General features: G+C 53.7%; 2 long non-coding RNA genes across 2 annotated transcripts; both read left to right on the top strand.

Annotated features, from left to right (window-relative positions):
• Positions 1 to 2,141: 2,141 nt before the first annotated feature.
• Positions 2,142 to 5,258, top strand: LOC122234661. Its single transcript, XR_006212547.1, has 2 exons — positions 2,142 to 2,258; positions 4,746 to 5,258. It is a non-coding gene; the product is annotated as an uncharacterized LOC122234661 (long non-coding RNA).
• A 5,588-nt stretch (positions 5,259 to 10,846) lies between these two features.
• On the top strand, positions 10,847 to 13,965 carry LOC122234665. The gene is made up of 2 exons (XR_006212551.1): positions 10,847 to 10,963; positions 13,453 to 13,965. It is a non-coding gene; the product is annotated as an uncharacterized LOC122234665 (long non-coding RNA).
• The last annotated feature ends 1,540 nt before the right edge of the window (positions 13,966 to 15,505 follow it).

Genomic DNA, 15,505 nt, shown 5'->3' with positions numbered 1-15,505 from the left:
GGCAGGCCCCTGCCCCTGAGATTGGACATGGGTTTATGGTATAGGGTCCCAGAGTCAGTATGCACACCACGCAGTCTTGTCGGACTGGCGATGTCTGGCCTTTATCATTCTGTTTCTGTGTCTCCAATGTAGGCAGATGCCCTCGTAATCAATCCAAGTATAAATCCACGTACAAATATTATTACGCTCCTACCTGCCGTGTGTGTCTATTTTCTTAAACATGGATGTGAAAAGTACAGCAGGCCCACGGTCCTTTTTCCAAAACCCTAGGGGCCAGATGAGTTTTGGAATTCAGACGTTTTCAGATTTTATTTCATTTTTTTTTAATTTCCTTTTTTTTTTTTTTTTTTTTTTTTTTTTTACGTTTATTGATTTTTGAGAAAGAGAGAGACTGAACATGAACAGGGGAGGGTCAGAGAGAGGGAGACACAGAATCCGAAACAGGCTCCAGGCTCTGAGCCGTCAGCACAGGGTCTGTCGCGGGGCTCGAACTCACGGACCGCGAGATTGTGACCCGAGCCGAAGTGGGACGCTCGACCGACCGAGCCAGCCAGGTGCCCCATAAGTAGCCGTATAAACCCTGCTACCCTTAAAACACCTGGGATCCCAACAAATTTAAAGACGGTACATATTTTGCTCTTTCTTATAGATTTGGCTAATAGGTTCTGTTCAGCGCCCATTTCAATGTCCTCTCAGCCACCTTTCCCTTGAGCTTGAAGGGGACATGTTTTACCCTGTTATGCACAGGCCACCCGAACCCTTCTGCTATCACATGTCATCTTTGCAGGCAGGATCTTAACTTACCCATCTTTCTCCGAGAGCACAGGTATGACATCCTACCGTGAGGACATTTGTTGGACACGTTTGTTGAGGACATACAAGTCTCAAATCTTTCCGTATTTTGGGGGTTCTGGAGGCAACATATTCCTTGTTGTTAATTTTACTTCAGCCGATTTATGCTGTTACTTGTAAATCAGACCACATGGAGTGGGCCTCCACCCAAACAAAGCGGTTGGAGAATACTCTCCTCCCATATAGACAAATGTACGTCTATGTCTTCCTTTGGCCGGAGCCTCCAAACCCACCAATGTCTACCCTGGTAAGAAGTGAGCACTGTTTTGGGGTGCCTTGGGCTCGGTCAGTGTAAGCATCTGACTTTGGCTCGGGTTGTGATCTTGTGCCTTGTGATCTTGTGGCTCGTGACCTCTCAGCTCTGGAGTTCAAGCCCCGCCTGCGTCAGCGCAGAACCTCCTTCAGGTCCTCTTTCTCCCTCTCTCTCTCTCTGCTCCTCCCCCATTTTCACTCTCAAACAAGAAAAATAAACATCAAAAAATTATTGCAAAAAAAGAAGAAGCCACTGTTTTTTTTAATTAAAAAAAATTTATTAACGTTTATTTATTTTTGAGAGACAGAGACAGAGCATGGGCGGGGAAGGGGCAGAGAGAGAGAGAGGGAGACACAGGATGGGAAGCAGGCTCCAGGCTTCCAGCTGTGTGCACAGAGCCCGACGCAGGGCTCAAACTCACAAACTGCGAGATCATGACCTGAGCCCAAGTTGGACGCTCAACCCAGGGAGCCACCCAGGCGCCCCTAAATTTTTTTTTATGTTTATTCATTTTTGAAAGAGAGCACAAGCAGGGTTGGGGCGGAGAGAGAGGGCGACCCAGAATCCGAAGCAGGCTCCAGGCTCCGAGCCGTCAGCACAGAGCCCAGTGCGGAGCTAAAACTCAGGAACCGCGAGATCCCGAACCGCCGCCCCCTCCCAACGGTGCGCGGCCTAGCCGGGGCCGGGAGTCGGGATCCTAGGAGGCGTCGGGACGCGGGGCTCCGCGCGCTCCTCGGAGCGGCCCGGGTTGGGGGGCGGGGGCCAAGCGGCGAGCCTGGCGCTCGTCTGGCCCCGCGCGGCCTCCGGCGGGCGGGGCCGCTGGAAGTGACGCGGCGAGGGCGTGGCGCCGGTCCGGGAGCAGCAGCCGCCACAGCCGCCTTGGCCGCCGCCGCCGCCGCCGCTCAGTCGCCGCAGCCGCAGTAGCAGCCGCAGCCGACGCAGTAGCAGCCGCAGTCGGCCCAACCGCCGCCGCCGCCGCCGCCGCCGCAGCCACAATAGCAGCCGCAGCCGCCGCTCAGTCGCCACAGCAGCCGCAGTAGCAGTCGCAGCCGGCGCAGCCGCCGCCGCCGCCGCCTCGGCCCGAGCCCCGCGGGCCGCCGCTGCCGCTGCCCTTGAACCGCATGAAGCAGCTCGCCAACCAGACCGTGGGCAGGTGAGTCAGCCGTGCCGGGCCCGCCGGGAGCGCGCGGGCCGGGGACCGGGGGTCGGGGTCGTGGCCCGGGCCGGGGCGGGCCCGCTGCCCCGCGGGGGCCCCGGCCGCCCGGCCGCCCGCTCCGCGCCGGGTCCGCGGCGGGCCAGGGACGAGGGCTGCGCCACGCAGCGGCCAGGCGGCCATCTCGGGGCCGCCGCCCGAGCCCCCAGGAACAGCGGGGCGGGCCGGCCTCCCGGGACGCCCCCCCCCCCCCCCCCCGCTCGGGTCCCCACCGCCCATTGTCCCGGCCCCGCTGAGCATCGTCCTCTGGGGTCTGGACCCATGCTTTCCCCGGGCCTGCCCCCCTCTCCCGGGGCTTTGCCTTGGGCGAAAACTCGGCTAACTGGTGTACCTGAGGCCGGGCGGGCATGGTGCTCTGGGGGGCGGCATTCTCAGCCTTTCCGGGTCGCCTGGCCGCTGCCGACCGGCCGTCCACCTCCAAGTGCCTGATGGCAGTCAATAAGTAAGGGGCGATCAGAGCCCAAGAGAGCCGCTTAGGGAGACTCAGGACTCCCTTGGAGGGACTTTGGAGGGTGTGCCGTCTCCAAACCGTGGCCCCTAATGGACCGGACTGCTCAAGTTCTTGACCTGTAGACATTTGGAACCGGGAGGAAAGAATTGTGGGAACGCCTTGGGCAAATGGAAAAACAAAAAGAGGGGGGGCTTTCAAAACAGCTTTTCTCACTTTGGATTGGGGAGCAAATCCTTCTCCAGGTTTGTCTGGTATCGCTTTAATGCTTGACAGGAAACGATCGATTATGAAATGACAGAAGAGACCGGAGTTTGTAGTGGTTTTGAGAGCCTCTGGAGGTTGATTATCGTGTGCTGTGTTCTCTGGGGTAAATCTTTCAAGGTCTTTCAGGGCAGTGAGCTGTCCTGTACCCGTTGACTGCTTATTCCGAGAAGGGGTATGAAAGTGTGACTTTTTCATTGCTTTTTCTTCTTCTTTGTTTTCAACAGTTGAGTAAAAGGGGGCGTTTGGTTTAGCCGGAGCACGTGGGGACACTTCTTTTCTGTGTGTGTCTGAAAATACTTTTACTTCCCCTTGAGCTTTCTATATTTGCCTTTTACACTTTCGTTCCTCCCCCCCAACTTTTTGCTTAGTTTTGTTCAATTTCGTTGCTACCCCCACCCTATTATCTCCGTGTGCACTTATCCTGTTTCCAGAGTGGATCCCTATCCCTACAGCCTAGCAGTGCCTACCTTCCTGTCATTTGTAGGAAAATGATAGGAATAGGGAGTGCCAAGGGGAAGGCAGACGGAATAGTCGTGGGGCCCAAAGCTTCAAGCAGGCATCTGTGAATGAGTTACAAGATCACTCCTTAGGAGTTTTCTGCCCCCCACCCCCCCGGATTCTCAGTAACATGCATTGTGAAATCAGTATTTAGTGACTCTCAAGACACGTGTCACATTGTCGTTCTGGCCAGTTTGTACATCTCATGAGGAAAGGGGTGTTTGCTCTTTTGCACAAAGTTCTGAGACTTTTCAAGCTATCAAGCCACTCAGGGTCTCTTTGGCTCCGGCTTCCTCTGTGTAGCAGGTTCTCCCTTCACGCTGCCGAATTACAGCCATATGTGCCTCCTTTCGGTTGCCAGAGGCCGCCGAGCCTTCTTCCCTGTTAGCCTCTACCTGGAATTCTCCAAAGCTCCTTTCACCTCACCTGCCCTAGACCTGCCTCCTACTCATTCTTTAGGTGTCCAGGTAAAGGTCACTGCCTCTAAAAGACCTTCTGTGATGCTCCAACGTGTTGGGAGTCCCTCTCCTGGCCACTTACATACGTCCGCATAGCACCTGTTTTTCTATAATGCAACTCCTGTTTAGTTGTTAGTATTCTCCATTAGACTGAACGCCTTGAGAGTCCTTGCCGTCTTTCTGTTTCCTTGGCCAGCTCTGCTGTGGCTCCTGTCATATGGTCGATTCTCCATAAACATTTGTCAATCTAGCACACATCTAGTTCTTACCAGCTCGCTCCGGTGGTGTGAGCCCAAGAAGGGAAAATGAAAGCTGGATAGAGTAAATAGTGATTCGTGCTAGCATTGTCATAATGGCCCTGACCTTTGACTCTGTTTGAAAATCTTTCTTGCTAGATGCCAGTGGAAGCAGCAGCTGTTACAGAGGTGTTAGGGGTGTGGCAATTTCTGCTCCCAAAGTCAAAACAGTTTCCTGGGGAAGCTTTGGCTTTACTGCTGTTGAGTCCCTCGATAAGTTTGTATTTTTTCCACGTCAAGAGTTTTGAAGGACTAGGGAGGAAAAAGGGAGGCAAGAGAGAGCCTAGAATTGTAATTGTGTGTTAGTGGCGTAGGCATCAGGATTGGGATTTGGGGGGTATTTGGGTCAAGAGGAAAGCGAGAAAGCAGAGAAGTTACCTCCCCCCGTCCCCCCGCCCCCCCGCCGCAGCCAGGAGTGATATTCTGTGTGTGAGTGGCTCGCCCGTTGTGTCTGTTACAGATGCATAGAGTTCTGAGTGGTGTCCTGCGAGGAAGTATTCTCTTCCCGACAATGAGGACCTCGTGAGTCACCCCACAGTGAGGTTCTGTGGGATGGACATGTGGGAGAATTCGTAATGGCTAGAAGAAGTGAGTTCTCATGATGCAGTTTGTGGACAATGGGTGCATGAGTCTGTTTCGGAGGATGGTTTGTGTATCACAGGCGCAAGGATGATGCAGTGGTCTCTTGAGTGGGGCATCCCAAAGAAGAGAATTAGGATGCTTGATTCATCCGTTCAAGAGACCCTTCTTGAGCCCAAATTATGTGCCGTTGTGGAAAGTAGAAAAGAATCCAAGTGAATACAAATCCGGCTTCTGCCCTGAAGGGGCTCCACAGACTTGTGGAAGAGATAGGCAAGCAAAAATGATTATACACCATGAGGTAAGTCCTTATACAGGGATGGCTGACACACTAAGTGAAACTCTACTCTTACTGGAAGGAGAGAGGTAACACAACACAACACAACAAAACAAACAGGAGAAAATTTGACGAGAGCCTTTCCCCTCTATCTTTCAACACTTCTTTCAAAATTCTGTTATATTGAGTAGGTCCCCTTTTTTTTTTTTTATTAAAGAAAATTTTTTCTTTGTAAATATTTATTTTTGAGAGAAAGGGTAGACAGAACATGAGCGGGGGAGAGGCAGAGAGAGAGGGAAACACAGAATCCGAAGCAGGCTCCAGGCTCCGAGCTGTCAGCACAGAGCCTGACGCGGGCCTCAAACCCACGAAACGAGAGATCGTGACCGGAGCCGAAGTCTGACACTTGACCCAGTGAGCCACCCAGGTGCCCCGTAGGTCTCTTTGGATTGTCAGTAAACCCAACTCGAGGGGCGCCTGGGTGGCTCAGTTGGGTGAGTATCTGGCTCTTGATTTCAGCTCAGGTCATGATCTCACAGTTCCTGGGATCAAGCTCTGTGCCAATGGTGCGGAGCCTGCTTGGGATCTTCTCTGTCTCTGCCCCTTCCCCGCTCTCTGTCTCAATGACGAAAAAAGAAAAAAACACACAAAACCAAACCAACTGGAATTGTTATAAGCCAAGCTGCGAATTTGATTGGCTCCTATGTGAGGAAAAGAGTCCAAAAGCAATATAGTTGCAGCCAGGGCTAGATCCAGGGGTTCCACTCTTTAGGTAACCTGTGTCTACAAGGAGGAATCGCCCCCCCACCCCACCCCTCCACCCCCCGGCTTCCAACATCTTCAGTTCAAGTCCCAGAGGGACAAAGAATACCTTTCACTGTGGCCAGAGCCCCAGGATTGACTCTGAAGGTATCTGATGGGGTCAGTGGCCTTTGCCTGGACATGGAAATGGAGTCAGCCCCACCCAAGCCACAGGGGCCTAGAATGGGAGAGTGCTGAGCCCCCTCCCCCACAAGATAACCGGGGTGTTCTTCCCAGCAGGAGGCAGGAAGTGTGGTCTTTTCTAGTCCTGCTAAACAGAAAGAAAGAGCTTTTTGGAAATCCGTGGCGCAGAGAATCCAGTAGCTGCGGATGGTCGTTGGCGTGGAGGGTGTGGAGGAAGGGGTGCATCAAGGTGAGGAACCTGAGCGTTTGGTTGTGAGGTCGATGAGTCCAGGAGGACAGCAATCTGGGGGCCTGATAGCAGACTTGACTACGTGGGCGAGGCTCTGGGAGGGAGTGTCTCTTTGGGTGTCGGTTTCTGCCAAGATGGAAGCTCTCCCTGGAGGCCTGAATGTTCTCCTAGGTAGTAGTAGCAGCCTTTAGGTAAGTCACGGTCGCAAACTCCAAGCCTCAGGGGGCCAGGCTAAGAAGAAGAAAACAAGAGCGACTTAGACCAGGTGAGGGCCGTGGGGGACCCGACGGTGCCTGTCTTACCAAAGGGCCGCGTGAGAATCTGGGCCCGCTGTCGGGCCCGACCTTTGGAGTTGTTGAGAAAGGCCTCAAGTCTGGATTTTCATGAAGATTAGGTGGCATTTAATGCCAATTGAAAACAACCACCAGGACCCTGAGCGGGACTAAACAAAATACGTCTGTGGCCAGAGTTGGTCTGTGGGTCACCAGAGGGCAGTTGCTGGTGTAACAGGTTGGGGAGGTGGAGATTCCTGTGGTGATTTTTCTCTTTTTCCTCCTGCACCCCACCCTCCTATGACTACCTTCTGAGTTCTTGGATGTGTCGACGAGCTTGTCCTGTCCTTTACAGAAACGTTTCAGAGATCCGAGAGTAGTAATCATCACTACTTGTCTCCTGGTTTGGTTTACCAAGCGCTGTACCGAACCACCTGGCCTGGTCTCACCTACTGGTGCTTGTTATCATTTCTGGTTTAGAGAGAAGAAAAATGACCTGCCGTTGTCTGCCCGGCCAGCGAGTGGCCGAGGCAGGACTTGGGGCCGGGGTGTGACTCCGGACCCCGTGTGTTTCCGACTGTAGACACTGGGCCGGCTGCCCGCCAGGGAAGGGTTCGTGTGGATGAAATGTCTTTGGTGCTTGCTGACTTGCTGGGCTAGATGCTTTTGAGTCAAGTCTCTCGCTGCCTTCTCCACAGCAACTCCCAGAGGTGATGTTATTTACTCCTGGTTTAATGATGAGGAAGCGAGGACTCAAAGAGGTCATCGGGCTAGTTAAGAAGAGCACTGCCGTTCATCAGAAACCAGGGTTCTGCTTCCAAAGCAGATAGGAGTCCTTACTTCACGCAGGCAACTCTTTCTTTCAGAAACCCCGTGTTAGAATTCTGTGTGACGACGCTTCCACAAAATCCTGGAAGCTGAGAGTTGGATGTTGCTTTAGTCCAGCGGCTCCCGCCAGGGATGGCCCCCTGGGGGACATTTGGCAATGGCCGGAGACTTTTTTGTTTTTGTCGTGACTTGGCTCGGGTGTGGGGTGCTCCTGGCATCTGGCGACACAGGCCAGGGATGCTGCTGACCAGCCTACACCGCCCAGGACAGCCTCGCCGCACAGAACTATCTGGTCCCAAATGTCAAGAGTGGTGAGGTTGGGAAAGCCTGGTTGAGTCCTTTGAGATTCTGGATACGTGAATCGTGAAAACCAAAGATCCGTGATGTTTGCCTGCAGGGTGAAGGTGCGTTCCATTTGGTCGGTTTCTTACGTGTGGAAGCATTTCTGACAATCATTGGCCCGGCCCATATTGAACACTTGGGAGTTTTCACGTGGAAACCTGGACTTCCTGCTGCTTCTCCAATCTTGCAAGACCTAGCGAAGCCTGGCATCGCGCCCTCGCGCAGGTACACGTCGTCGTAGCTGCAGCTGCGTAGGTGCTGTCCCGTCCGGGTGGGGCATCGACCGTCCAGTGTGCCCGGGTCCCTACCTGGCTTGTCCTGCTGTGGTACATTCCTTGCGGACCCCTCCCTGCTCATGGATCTCTCAACGACCTTCTCCAGGAGCAGCGGAGTGAGTCTCTGCCTCGCGAGGTAGCCCATTGCGTTAGGGGCAACGTGAGTCAAAGGCATCTCTGCCCGTGAGTCCCAGGGGAGTCCTCTGGTGCCACGATGCCTGCGTCTCTCTTCCGCGAGACGGCCCTTTCTGTATTCGGCGTCGCAAACCGCACACCGTGTCCTCTCTCTATCAGCGGTAACATTCTCCACCCCTCACCTATTCCACACCCCGACTTCCTCCGCCTTTTCCAGGGGAGGTGGCTGTGCTTGGTTCGCTCCGGTCTGAGTGGATCCCGTCCAGCCTCTGCATAGAGCAGAGGAGGAAAGGAATGTTTTCTCCCCACGACTTCTGAATCCGAGCTTCCGTGGCCTGGTCATCCACTTTACCTCCTGTGAAATCAAACAGGGTTGTTTATAGGTGCGTGAAGAAAGCCCATGGTTCACTGAACCAAAATGAACCCTAAACAGATGTGGTCATGTGTGGCCTTATGGCATTGGTTTTACACGTGAAGGCAGCATGTTATTCTAAGAGGAAATGATGTCTGTGGTCGTGGTTCCCAGTGTGTCCACGGCAGGCCCCTGCCCCTGAGATTGGACATGGGTTTATGGTATAGGGTCCCAGAGTCAGTATGCACACCACGCAGTCTTGTCGGACTGGCGATGTCTGGCCTTTATCATTCTGTTTCTGTGTCTCCAATGTAGGCAGATGCCCTCGTAATCAATCCAAGTATAAATCCACGTACAAATATTATTACGCTCCTACCTGCCGTGTGTGTCTATTTTCTTAAACATGGATGTGAAAAGTACAGCAGGCCCACGGTCCTTTTTCCAAAACCCTAGGGGCCAGATGAGTTTTGGAATTCAGACGTTTTCAGATTTTATTTCATTTTTTTTTAATTTCCTTTTTTTTTTTTTTTTTTTTTTTTTTTTTACGTTTATTGATTTTTGAGAAAGAGAGAGACTGAACATGAACAGGGGAGGGTCAGAGAGAGGGAGACACAGAATCCGAAACAGGCTCCAGGCTCTGAGCCGTCAGCACAGGGTCTGTCGCGGGGCTCGAACTCACGGACCGCGAGATTGTGACCCGAGCCGAAGTGGGACGCTCGACCGACCGAGCCAGCCAGGTGCCCCATAAGTAGCCGTATAAACCCTGCTACCCTTAAAACACCTGGGATCCCAACAAATTTAAAGACGGTACATATTTTGCTCTTTCTTATAGATTTGGCTAATAGGTTCTGTTCAGCGCCCATTTCAATGTCCTCTCAGCCACCTTTCCCTTGAGCTTGAAGGGGACATGTTTTACCCTGTTATGCACAGGCCACCCGAACCCTTCTGCTATCACATGTCATCTTTGCAGGCAGGATCTTAACTTACCCATCTTTCTCCGAGAGCACAGGTATGACATCCTACCGTGAGGACATTTGTTGGACACGTTTGTTGAGGACATACAAGTCTCAAATCTTTCCGTATTTTGGGGGTTCTGGAGGCAACATATTCCTTGTTGTTAATTTTACTTCAGCCGATTTATGCTGTTACTTGTAAATCAGACCACATGGAGTGGGCCTCCACCCAAACAAAGCGGTTGGAGAATACTCTCCTCCCATATAGACAAATGTACGTCTATGTCTTCCTTTGGCCGGAGCCTCCAAACCCACCAATGTCTACCCTGGTAAGAAGTGAGCACTGTTTTGGGGTGCCTTGGGCTCGGTCAGTGTAAGCATCTGACTTTGGCTCGGGTTGTGATCTTGTGCCTTGTGATCTTGTGGCTCGTGACCTCTCAGCTCTGGAGTTCAAGCCCCGCCTGCGTCAGCGCAGAACCTCCTTCAGGTCCTCTTTCTCCCTCTCTCTCTCTCTGCTCCTCCCCCATTTTCACTCTCAAACAAGAAAAATAAACATCAAAAAATTATTGCAAAAAAAGAAGAAGCCACTGTTTTTTTTAATTAAAAAAAATTTATTAACGTTTATTTATTTTTGAGAGACAGAGACAGAGCATGGGCGGGGAAGGGGCAGAGAGAGAGAGAGGGAGACACAGGATGGGAAGCAGGCTCCAGGCTTCCAGCTGTGTGCACAGAGCCCGACGCAGGGCTCAAACTCACAAACTGCGAGATCATGACCTGAGCCCAAGTTGGACGCTCAACCCAGGGAGCCACCCAGGCGCCCCTAAATTTTTTTTTATGTTTATTCATTTTTGAAAGAGAGCACAAGCAGGGTTGGGGCGGAGAGAGAGGGCGACCCAGAATCCGAAGCAGGCTCCAGGCTCCGAGCCGTCAGCACAGAGCCCAGTGCGGAGCTAAAACTCAGGAACCGCGAGATCCCGAACCGCCGCCCCCTCCCAACGGTGCGCGGCCTAGCCGGGGCCGGGAGTCGGGATCCTAGGAGGCGTCGGGACGCGGGGCTCCGCGCGCTCCTCGGAGCGGCCCGGGTTGGGGGGCGGGGGCCAAGCGGCGAGCCTGGCGCTCGTCTGGCCCCGCGCGGCCTCCGGCGGGCGGGGCCGCTGGAAGTGACGCGGCGAGGGCGTGGCGCCGGTCCGGGAGCAGCAGCCGCCACAGCCGCCTTGGCCGCCGCCGCCGCCGCCGCTCAGTCGCCGCAGCCGCAGTAGCAGCCGCAGCCGACGCAGTAGCAGCCGCAGTCGGCCCAACCGCCGCCGCCGCCGCCGCCGCCGCAGCCACAATAGCAGCCGCAGCCGCCGCTCAGTCGCCACAGCAGCCGCAGTAGCAGTCGCAGCCGGCGCAGCCGCCGCCGCCGCCGCCGCCTCGGCCCGAGCCCCGCGGGCCGCCGCTGCCGCTGCCCTTGAACCGCATGAAGCAGCTCGCCAACCAGACCGTGGGCAGGTGAGTCAGCCGTGCCGGGCCCGCCGGGAGCGCGCGGGCCGGGGACCGGGGGTCGGGGTCGTGGCCCGGGCCGGGGCGGGCCCGCTGCCCCGCGGGGGCCCCGGCCGCCCGGCCGCCCGCTCCGCGCCGGGTCCGCGGCGGGCCAGGGACGAGGGCTGCGCCACGCAGCGGCCAGGCGGCCATCTCGGGGCCGCCGCCCGAGCCCCCAGGAACAGCGGGGCGGGCCGGCCTCCCGGGACGCCCCCCCCCCCCCCCCCCCCGCTCGGGTCCCCACCGCCCATTGTCCCGGCCCCGCTGAGCATCGTCCTCTGGGGTCTGGACCCATGCTTTCCCCGGGCCTGCCCCCCTCTCCCGGGGCTTTGCCTTGGGCGAAAACTCGGCTAACTGGTGTACCTGAGGCCGGGCGGGCATGGTGCTCTGGGGGGCGGCATTCTCAGCCTTTCCGGGTCGCCTGGCCGCTGCCGACCGGCCGTCCACCTCCAAGTGCCTGATGGCAGTCAATAAGTAAGGGGCGATCAGAGCCCAAGAGAGCCGCTTAGGGAGACTCAGGACTCCCTTGGAGGGACTTTGGAGGGTGTGCCGTCTCCAAACCGTGGCCCCTAATGGACCGGACTGCTCAAGTTCTTGACCTGTAGACATTTGGAACCGGGAGGAAAGAATTGTGGGAACGCCTTGGGCAAATGGAAAAACAAAAAGAGGGGGGGCTTTCAAAACAGCTTTTCTCACTTTGGATTGGGGAGCAAATCCTTCTCCAGGTTTGTCTGGTATCGCTTTAATGCTTGACAGGAAACGATCGATTATGAAATGACAGAAGAGACCGGAGTTTGTAGTGGTTTTGAGAGCCTCTGGAGGTTGATTATCGTGTGCTGTGTTCTCTGGGGTAAATCTTTCAAGGTCTTTCAGGGCAGTGAGCTGTCCTGTACCCGTTGACTGCTTATTCCGAGAAGGGGTATGAAAGTGTGACTTTTTCATTGCTTTTTCTTCTTCTTTGTTTTCAACAGTTGAGTAAAAGGGGGCGTTTGGTTTAGCCGGAGCACGTGGGGACACTTCTTTTCTGTGTGTGTCTGAAAATACTTTTACTTCCCCTTGAGCTTTCTATATTTGCCTTTTACACTTTCGTTCCTCCCCCCCAACTTTTTGCTTAGTTTTGTTCAATTTCGTTGCTACCCCCACCCTATTATCTCCGTGTGCACTTATCCTGTTTCCAGAGTGGATCCCTATCCCTACAGCCTAGCAGTGCCTACCTTCCTGTCATTTGTAGGAAAATGATAGGAATAGGGAGTGCCAAGGGGAAGGCAGACGGAATAGTCGTGGGGCCCAAAGCTTCAAGCAGGCATCTGTGAATGAGTTACAAGATCACTCCTTAGGAGTTTTCTGCCCCCCACCCCCCCGGATTCTCAGTAACATGCATTGTGAAATCAGTATTTAGTGACTCTCAAGACACGTGTCACATTGTCGTTCTGGCCAGTTTGTACATCTCATGAGGAAAGGGGTGTTTGCTCTTTTGCACAAAGTTCTGAGACTTTTCAAGCTATCAAGCCACTCAGGGTCTCTTTGGCTCCGGCTTCCTCTGTGTAGCAGGTTCTCCCTTCACGCTGCCGAATTACAGCCATATGTGCCTCCTTTCGGTTGCCAGAGGCCGCCGAGCCTTCTTCCCTGTTAGCCTCTACCTGGAATTCTCCAAAGCTCCTTTCACCTCACCTGCCCTAGACCTGCCTCCTACTCATTCTTTAGGTGTCCAGGTAAAGGTCACTGCCTCTAAAAGACCTTCTGTGATGCTCCAACGTGTTGGGAGTCCCTCTCCTGGCCACTTACATACGTCCGCATAGCACCTGTTTTTCTATAATGCAACTCCTGTTTAGTTGTTAGTATTCTCCATTAGACTGAACGCCTTGAGAGTCCTTGCCGTCTTTCTGTTTCCTTGGCCAGCTCTGCTGTGGCTCCTGTCATATGGTCGATTCTCCATAAACATTTGTCAATCTAGCACACATCTAGTTCTTACCAGCTCGCTCCGGTGGTGTGAGCCCAAGAAGGGAAAATGAAAGCTGGATAGAGTAAATAGTGATTCGTGCTAGCATTGTCATAATGGCCCTGACCTTTGACTCTGTTTGAAAATCTTTCTTGCTAGATGCCAGTGGAAGCAGCAGCTGTTACAGAGGTGTTAGGGGTGTGGCAATTTCTGCTCCCAAAGTCAAAACAGTTTCCTGGGGAAGCTTTGGCTTTACTGCTGTTGAGTCCCTCGATAAGTTTGTATTTTTTCCACGTCAAGAGTTTTGAAGGACTAGGGAGGAAAAAGGGAGGCAAGAGAGAGCCTAGAATTGTAATTGTGTGTTAGTGGCGTAGGCATCAGGATTGGGATTTGGGGGGTATTTGGGTCAAGAGGAAAGCGAGAAAGCAGAGAAGTTACCTCCCCCCGTCCCCCCGCCCCCCCGCCGCAGCCAGGAGTGATATTCTGTGTGTGAGTGGCTCGCCCGTTGTGTCTGTTACAGATGCATAGAGTTCTGAGTGGTGTCCTGCGAGGAAGTATTCTCTTCCCGACAATGAGGACCTCGTGAGTCACCCCACAGTGAGGTTCTGTGGGATGGACATGTGGGAGAATTCGTAATGGCTAGAAGAAGTGAGTTCTCATGATGCAGTTTGTGGACAATGGGTGCATGAGTCTGTTTCGGAGGATGGTTTGTGTATCACAGGCGCAAGGATGATGCAGTGGTCTCTTGAGTGGGGCATCCCAAAGAAGAGAATTAGGATGCTTGATTCATCCGTTCAAGAGACCCTTCTTGAGCCCAAATTATGTGCCGTTGTGGAAAGTAGAAAAGAATCCAAGTGAATACAAATCCGGCTTCTGCCCTGAAGGGGCTCCACAGACTTGTGGAAGAGATAGGCAAGCAAAAATGATTATACACCATGAGGTAAGTCCTTATACAGGGATGGCTGACACACTAAGTGAAACTCTACTCTTACTGGAAGGAGAGAGGTAACACAACACAACACAACAAAACAAACAGGAGAAAATTTGACGAGAGCCTTTCCCCTCTATCTTTCAACACTTCTTTCAAAATTCTGTTATATTGAGTAGGTCCCCTTTTTTTTTTTTTATTAAAGAAAATTTTTTCTTTGTAAATATTTATTTTTGAGAGAAAGGGTAGACAGAACATGAGCGGGGGAGAGGCAGAGAGAGAGGGAAACACAGAATCCGAAGCAGGCTCCAGGCTCCGAGCTGTCAGCACAGAGCCTGACGCGGGCCTCAAACCCACGAAACGAGAGATCGTGACCGGAGCCGAAGTCTGACACTTGACCCAGTGAGCCACCCAGGTGCCCCGTAGGTCTCTTTGGATTGTCAGTAAACCCAACTCGAGGGGCGCCTGGGTGGCTCAGTTGGGTGAGTATCTGGCTCTTGATTTCAGCTCAGGTCATGATCTCACAGTTCCTGGGATCAAGCTCTGTGCCAATGGTGCGGAGCCTGCTTGGGATCTTCTCTGTCTCTGCCCCTTCCCCGCTCTCTGTCTCAATGACGAAAAAAGAAAAAAACACACAAAACCAAACCAACTGGAATTGTTATAAGCCAAGCTGCGAATTTGATTGGCTCCTATGTGAGGAAAAGAGTCCAAAAGCAATATAGTTGCAGCCAGGGCTAGATCCAGGGGTTCCACTCTTTAGGTAACCTGTGTCTACAAGGAGGAATCGCCCCCCCACCCCACCCCTCCACCCCCCGGCTTCCAACATCTTCAGTTCAAGTCCCAGAGGGACAAAGAATACCTTTCACTGTGGCCAGAGCCCCAGGATTGACTCTGAAGGTATCTGATGGGGTCAGTGGCCTTTGCCTGGACATGGAAATGGAGTCAGCCCCACCCAAGCCACAGGGGCCTAGAATGGGAGAGTGCTGAGCCCCCTCCCCCACAAGATAACCGGGGTGTTCTTCCCAGCAGGAGGCAGGAAGTGTGGTCTTTTCTAGTCCTGCTAAACAGAAAGAAAGAGCTTTTTGGAAATCCGTGGCGCAGAGAATCCAGTAGCTGCGGATGGTCGTTGGCGTGGAGGGTGTGGAGGAAGGGGTGCATCAAGGTGAGGAACCTGAGCGTTTGGTTGTGAGGTCGATGAGTCCAGGAGGACAGCAATCTGGGGGCCTGATAGCAGACTTGACTACGTGGGCGAGGCTCTGGGAGGGAGTGTCTCTTTGGGTGTCGGTTTCTGCCAAGATGGAAGCTCTCCCTGGAGGCCTGAATGTTCTCCTAGGTAGTAGTAGCAGCCTTTAGGTAAGTCACGGTCGCAAACTCCAAGCCTCAGGGGGCCAGGCTAAGAAGAAGAAAACAAGAGCGACTTAGACCAGGTGAGGGCCGTGGGGGACCCGACGGTGCCTGTCTTACCAAAGGGCCGCGTGAGAATCTGGGCCCGCTGTCGGGCCCGACCTTTGGAGTTGTTGAGAAAGGCCTCAAGTCTGGATTTTCATGAAGATTAGGTGGCATTTAATGCCAATTGAAAACAACCACCAGGACCCTGAGCGGGACTAAACAAAATACGTCTGTGGCCAGAGTTGGTCTGTGGGTC

The sequence above is a fragment of the Panthera tigris genome, chromosome E3 (assembly GCF_018350195.1).
Source record: "Panthera tigris isolate Pti1 chromosome E3, P.tigris_Pti1_mat1.1, whole genome shotgun sequence".
Lineage (NCBI taxonomy): Eukaryota > Metazoa > Chordata > Mammalia > Carnivora > Felidae > Panthera > Panthera tigris.
The sequence above is the reverse complement of the archived record's forward strand: the minus strand, read 5'-3'. Positions and strand labels throughout refer to the sequence as shown.